General features: G+C 38.6%; 1 protein-coding gene across 1 annotated transcript in view; it reads right to left on the bottom strand.

Moving 5' to 3' along the window:
• Positions 1-6,263: 6,263 nt before the first annotated feature.
• LOC135106831 (putative aldolase class 2 protein CC_1201) overlaps positions 6,264-7,500 on the bottom strand; it is a 29,480-nt gene continuing 28,243 nt past the window's right edge. Inside the window, exon 9 of the mRNA XM_064016188.1 lies at positions 6,264-7,500. This exon is cut by the window's right edge and continues 582 nt beyond it. The gene's annotated coding sequence lies outside the window, so the exon portion shown is untranslated.

Below are 7,500 nucleotides of genomic sequence, written 5' to 3'. Positions count from 1 at the left end.
GAGAGAGAGAGAGAGAGAGAGAGAGAGAGAGAGAGAGAGAGAGAGAGAGAGAGAGAGAGAGAGAGAGAGAGAGAGAGAGAGAGAGAGAGAGATTAGTCATGCCGGTCACAACTAATATGATATATTAAATAGGATCTTTTGGACAGCTTCTAATATTCCTACGTCCTTTATATGGCGCGGCAAGCACGAAAAACCGCACTGCATTAATCAAGGGGGGCTCTGACTGCAGTAATATATATATATATATATATATATATATATATATATATATATATATATATATATATATATATATATATATATATATATATATATATATATATGACTCGTACAGAGAGACTCATACACTCAGGAAAAAAAATTATAATCATTGTAACATCTAACCCAAGATTGTAACCCACACAACACAAAACTTTCAATATCTCACACCGCAAATTTAGTGGTCTCATCTTGGTCCAGTAAACAAGAGGTGGGAAATGCCTTATGATGTAAAGAAGTTCCGTATTCTTCAAGTGGGTACAAGGGTTCTTTGTACGCACTTCAAAAATGGAGCAACTGTTGACATCAAATGAAATTTCCCGCCTATCGGTTATCAGTGCTAAGATTTTGACTAGAGAGAGAGAGAGAGAGAGAGAGAGAGAGAGAGAGAGAGAGAGAGAGAGAGAGAGAGAGAGAGAGAGAGAGAGAGAGAGAGATAATGCCTATGCAGCATCCACGGTTTCAGGGACAAACAAGCTGACGATTTTTCTGTTTTCTTTTTCTCTCTCTTTTCTTTTCCTTCTTTTTTTGCAGCTTGGCATGTGGCAACAACTTCTGTTCTGGGAATGTACGAGTATTCAAGATAAGGGTGAATATCGATGAATTTTCCTCCGTATTAGAGCACTTATCTGATTAACAACGCTGTTTCATCGCATAATTTTAACGAGAGAGAGAGAGAGAGAGAGAGAGAGAGAGAGAGAGAGAGAGAGAGAGAGAGAGAGAGAGAGAGAGAGAGAGAGAGAGAGAGAGAGGATGGAAGCAGTGTTTCATCATCCCTGTGAAAGTCTCATTAGCAAAATCCACAACGACTACCATCATTACCTATACGCAACCACCACACAACTCGCCCCCAACACTCCCATGGAATCGCTTCTCGAAATTCTGCTGGCTACTGAGTACTGGACACAAGATCAAATGAATAGCAATGATCACCAGAAAGAGGATTGACACCAGGAAGGCAGAACAAAGTCACGTGGTGTCGCATTCATCATAGCTAAGAGATCAAAGCAAATATTAAAATAAGAAATGAAAATATTGTTAAGCTGCAAACTGAAAATATTTTAAAAGCGAAGTGCACTTTACTATTGTTAGCCTTCGCCCAAAAGATATTCCAAGTGCTTCATATCCTCGGGAGGAGACTCTCTCTCTCTCTCTCTCTCTCTCTCTCTCTCTCTCTCTCTCTCTCTCTCTCTCTCTCTCTCTCTCTCTCTCTCGCATCATTAAGTCACCTTCATGTCTTGTACAACAACCATCCATCACCAAGTTCAAGGCTCTAAGTTGCATCACTCCTAGTCTTCTGGCACCACAGAAACAGAAAGTTCCGTCTCCTCCCCGGCACCGAGAAAGGCACCGTTCAAACAGGTCCCACAAAACTACAAAGGGCACTCGACCAACATAGTGCCACACGGTCAAGGGGGCCAAGTAGTCACCATAAATTTATGCTGCACAGGACATGAGGTACAGTCAGAGACAAAAATGTATTAACGTATCACATAAATGTCCCATTGTATTTACTGTTTCCTTCCATCTCAAATTTTCTCATCTACTGACAATCTGACGAAAATTCACCACAGATATACTCTTAATAGACCAGAGGCAGGGCTTCAGATTGAAAAAACTCGCTTAAAACAGGTGGTGAAGGAGGACGATTACTTGACTACTGATCAGCCCACAAGTGTTGGTCGCCTTGAATTGGGACAGTGTTGTTTGGTTTTCAACGTCCTTGTACTAATTTGATTTCTATGTTGAGACTCGAAGTGAATTAAGACTAAAGCAATCCGTACGTCTCTGAGCGAGTTCTTCTAATGCTGCAGAATGTGCCAGTCACTACACAATACAGGGTGGCTTCAGACCCAACACATGCCGACCAATCTAAAATGATATAATCTCTCCTCCTACTATTTTGGACTCCATGACTGCTAGTGACATAACAGTCCCCAACGTTTAATTTTATCTAATTATCGCTGTGAGAATGGATGGTCACAGCAAAATCGATAGCAATAATTTGTTTACTGAACTGATGAAGCATCACCAGAAGAAAAGGAAGCGGGACAAGAAAAAAAAAGTTGCAAGAAAAGAAGAAAAGGAAGGAAAAAAAAAAACAGCAAAAGCGGCAGCAGCAGCAGCAGCAGCAGAATAAGATCAAGACTTAGTGGCAGAAGAAGCAGCAGCAGCAGAAGAAAAAGCAGCAGTGGAAGGAGAAAAATAAGCAGTGGCAGTCTGCCACGCCTACGGCTTCGAGACAGTGCACACCGACACACCGGCAGGGGAAGCACACTGAACAATATAGTAAGTTATTCTTACACTCAATAAATCAGAGAAAAAATATATATATATCTACTTATTTTCTCCTAAGGAATCAATTTTACTTCATTTTTTTTTTTTCCCATGTACACACCAGTATTCGGCCGTGACCTTCCCATGTGTCCTAGCAGCAGCCACCAATGTCTTCAGCACTGAGGGCTTGCCACACTCATTAGGTAGCACTTCACTTGACGTGTTTCCACTCCATCAAGTTTTCGGATCAAGTACTGATAGGTGCTAATCATTTCCTGTATTTCCTGTGTATTATTTTGTCTCACGTGTACAAACAAGTCGTGACGCACGTGACCTGCCTATCCAGCCTTTCCTTATCATCTAGGCCAGAGGTGACAAACACGCGGCCCGCGGGCCACATACGGCCTGTCACACTCCTTAAAGCGGCCCGCGGCACATCTCCTGCTCCAGTCTTCTAGTTGGCCTTCTTTATGTTTATATGATTAATTAATCCAGTCTTTCGTCTTTTAAGGTTATCACTTATAGTAATAAATCGGATCTGTCTTTGTACGTCAGACATTTATCATGTCTGAAAAAATGTCCATTTCGACGCGTCAACTCCTTACTGTACAGGTATTAAACGTGAACGTGACGCGGCAGGCTCTTGCTTCAGCCTTCATATTTTCAAAGAAAAGAATAGTTAATGAAGAACATCGTGTAGTGCAGGAAAAGTGGATTTTTTTTTTATTTTTGCTGCAGTGAATGGAAAACCAACCTGTTTAATTTGTAACCAAAATGTAGCTGTGGCGAAGGAATGTAACATTCGCAGGCATTACGCAAGTACTCATGCTTCGAAGTATGATGAATAGAGTATAAAACTCCTTAAATAAGTGATATCGATCTGCTCATAATTATCTGGCCCGCGTACTGTATACTCTGATGAAATGTGGCCCACTGGGGTAAATGAGTTTGACAACCCTGATCTAAGCCTTCACCGCACAGGAGGAAAGAGAACGAGATGATGATACCCGAGGAAGAAGAGAAGGCTAGATAACGGCGAACGTATGCAAGGAGAAGTTGGAGGATGAATAACAATGAACGTATGCAAGGAGGATAAGGAAGGTAGATAGTGGCGAATGTACACGAGGAAGAGTTGGAGGATGAATAGCGGTAAATGTATGAGATGGAAATGGAAACTAGATAGCAGTGGACATACAAGAGTTGGGGGATGGATAGCAGTGGAAGAGGAAGATGGATAGCGGTGAACGTACGAGAGGAGAAATGGATCCACAGCGGTGAAAGTACAAAAAGATAAACAAGAAAGAAAATATAAGATGAGGAAGATACGAGACGACAGCTATGACTAACTGATAAACTAATTCACACCTTGCCAGTTAAGACACCTCTTTTCATTTCCTCTTGTTATTTACTGAGCAAAAAAATAAGAAGAGACACTATTACGTATGAACTTGAACAATTCCTTCTTGTTTCCTCTTCCCATACTATGCCAAACCATTATATTAACTTTAAGGGAAAGCCACAGCGGAGTTAAGCTTCAGATTCCACAATAACGAGGTGTTGTGGAGGAAATAAGACTCCATCATCATAGGGATTGAGAACATGTGCCAGAGTTATGATATGATAGTGTTTCTCTTCTTAAATGTTCCATTCAGATTCGTGCTAGTGACAGGGTTCCCTTACAGTGGGAGTGCCACAAGCGCCACCACGACTCGTGTCAATAAACAATAAGTGTAATTTCAGTTTTCCTTCCTGATCAATTTAATGTGTTTTATTAATGTATTGTTGTTTTATATATTTATTTATGTAAACATTCATTTATAATCTGTTTGCTTATTTGTGTTTTTACGCAAGTTTTTTTTTTATAATTAATCAGTCTGTTTATTAGAATGTGTGTGTGTGTGTGTGTGTGTGTGTGTGTGTGTGTGTGTGTGTGTGTGTGTGTGTGTGTGTGTGTGTGTGTGTGTGTGTGTGTGTGTGAAAGGTTAAGTCTTTGAGTGCTATGGTTTCCCTTCAATCTTAATAAAATAATCTGGCATGTGATAGCAACCCAAGTGCTACAGATTCTCCTCAGTCTTACTTAGCTACAAAAGTTAAGATCTTGACTGCATGGCTTCTCAAGTTTAAGAAAATAATCTGGAGCGAGTTTATAGGATAATTTCAAAGTACACCACTCACAAAATAAGGAGCGATTAAGAAGTTATATTTTTTTTTCGGTGCCTCATTTCCTTCACCCTTTCATTACTGCACCATTTTCTCAACCTCCGATACTTATTTTTCATCTTACAGCTCTAATAATCAAACTAATCTCGCTAGGTAGGTTTAGAGATGGAGGCCTTGATATCTTTCAACTCAGAAATTATCATGACTCTATTCTGGGCATAGAAATAAAAGCTACAAGCCCTTCATCACTAACGTTTGGCTTGTAGTGCGCTCATAAACATTACTAGCTAGACATAATTAACAGGAACATAGACCAAGACCAAACATTAAAATTAACTCTGGCTGTTAAACCTGATCACCCACGATTTTATTAGACATTACTTTATATTAGTCTCTTAAACAGTTGAGTAGCCTTGAAAAGAACTAGCCTCACATTTTCTTCTTTCCGTGTCCATGCAAACCGTACTTAACAGTGTTCTGAAGGTTTACGAAGGGTAACCACAGCATTGCAGGGATGAAGGCATCTGTTACTCTACAGAATACCTTCCTGGCGGCGTGTTATGATGATTCCCGGTAGTTACTAAGCCACACCTCCCTCAAACACACGTAACCTCAGCAAGACTCTTATCATTTATCTCCCGAGCAGGGTATTCCCATCTTCACAATTCAGTTTTCATGGTTCAGTACGAGTTATGCATGATTTTTAAACCAGTCTTTCTACCATCAGTTTGAGATTCTTTTTCTTACTTCCTATTTTGTATGTGTTAGACTCTGGCAAGGGCATAAAAATTACATAAAAAAAAAAAATGATTAAAACGTTAATAATATCACTTCTAAACTGAAACTGCAGAAGAGTCGAAAAGTTGGCGACCAATTCAGTTTGGGATGTCTTGATACTCCTCTTTTGGAACAGCTCAAGTCGTAGGAAGGAGAGAGAGAGAGAGAGAGAGAGAGAGAGAGAGAGAGAGAGAGAGAGAGAGAGAGAGAGAGAGAGAGAGAGAGAGAGAGAGAGAGAGAGAGAGAGAGAGAGAGAGAGAGAGAGAGAGAGAGAGAGAGAGAGGGGGGGGGAGTGAAGGCAGGAGAGGGAGGGTGCAGAGGAGATTTCTGCAGTCAGATGGTACACTCAGATAAGAATGTATGATTATGATTGAAACTTTTCTTTTTTTTTTTTTTTTTTGGAGGGAAGGATGTCATGGGACTATATTTTTTTTGTTTCACAAGTTTTTAGTCTTGGTCTTAATAATTCCCTGAGAAGGTCCTTCCTCTCGCTTATGGGCAGGGTTTGAAAAAAATCACATATATATATATATATATATATATATATATATATATATATATATATATATATATATATATATATATATATATATATATATATTGGATCTTTTTATAAATATTTTTTATTTCATTTATTTATTTATTTTTTTTACTAGTCCCTGTTTGTTTCCAATTATTATTTATTGCAGTCTTATGAGACCATTTTCTTGTATTAAACTTGGCCAATGTTACATGAAACCATGGCTTAGTAAACATTACCTAAGGTGAGTTTTTCACATAAAAATCCTAAGTAGTACTAACAGTTTAATCAAATCTGATACATTAAACTAACTAGTACATATATACAAAGAAATGGAAGAGGAGCTGCAATCAGACACACATACATATTAATATACAGTAACATGATTTTAAAATACAGTACAATGACAATTTGATAAGACCTCTGTTGCAACAAATTCTTAGAAATTCTTAAAAGTATTAAATTTACACAAAAAGTTATAGCTATTAACCAGATATATTCATCTGTTGTAATACTTATGAATTGTAACTAGTTTGGAAGCCTTCTCTTTTCCGAGGCAATTTATCATAGTCGAATGTACATATCCAAATGTTGAAAAAACTCTCTCAACTCCTGCTGATGATGAAACTGCTGTAAATAATTGCCTAGGAACATTCATTACATTTACTTTGAAGTCACTGGAGAAAAAATCCCACCATGCTAATGGTGAGAGAGTTTCTAAAACACCTTTGCCAAAATAAAAATCATCAAAGGGTTTACTTTTACCAACAAAAGACATTAATGTTGGTAGAAACTCTGGAAAGCATTCACACACATACTTTTTTGCGACATATCTTTGCTCTGGAGTCAACCGTCTGCCTTCATACCTTGGGTCTATCATATTTGCAAGAAAGTGGGCTGGTGTCAATGCTACACTAATTCTCTTTTCAAAATTATCCATATCTGTCTTATCTGTTAGATACTCCTTCATGTCATCTTTCAGTTTCAACCAGATTTCAACAGCATCACTGATCAGTGTAGTTTCTCTCTGGACATGGTCCAAAGCCACAGTAATAGGCTTCATTCGCTCCAGATAGTCTTCTGTTTTCCTTTTCAAGATCTTGTTATTAACCTTCTTGATGATCTCTTCATCAACTTCTTCACTGTTGTCCTTACACACTTTCACCAGGATCTCCCAGTTCTTTAGGTAAGATTCAACTGAGTCAGCTATTGTGTTCCAGCGAGTTTCAACAGGCAATACCAGCATTGTCCCTCCTGCTGCTTTATACAGTGATCCAGGGATATGATGATTCTTGAAGTATTTGATTATTTCTGTGATATTCTCTTTTATGTTTCTAATTTGCATATCTTGTAAGAACAGGTTTAAAAGATGTGCAGAACAGCCATAGGTTATGATTTCTTCATCTTTTCCTAACTCCTTTCTCATTTTTGCTATATTGGCTGCACTATCTGTCACAAAACTTCTCACAGTGCACCCAAATCTTTTTTAACCTTTTCTGCATTACATT

This window comes from Scylla paramamosain, chromosome 14 (assembly GCF_035594125.1).
Source record: "Scylla paramamosain isolate STU-SP2022 chromosome 14, ASM3559412v1, whole genome shotgun sequence".
Taxonomy (NCBI): domain Eukaryota; kingdom Metazoa; phylum Arthropoda; class Malacostraca; order Decapoda; family Portunidae; genus Scylla; species Scylla paramamosain.
This window is presented reverse-complemented; position numbering and strand designations above follow the sequence as displayed.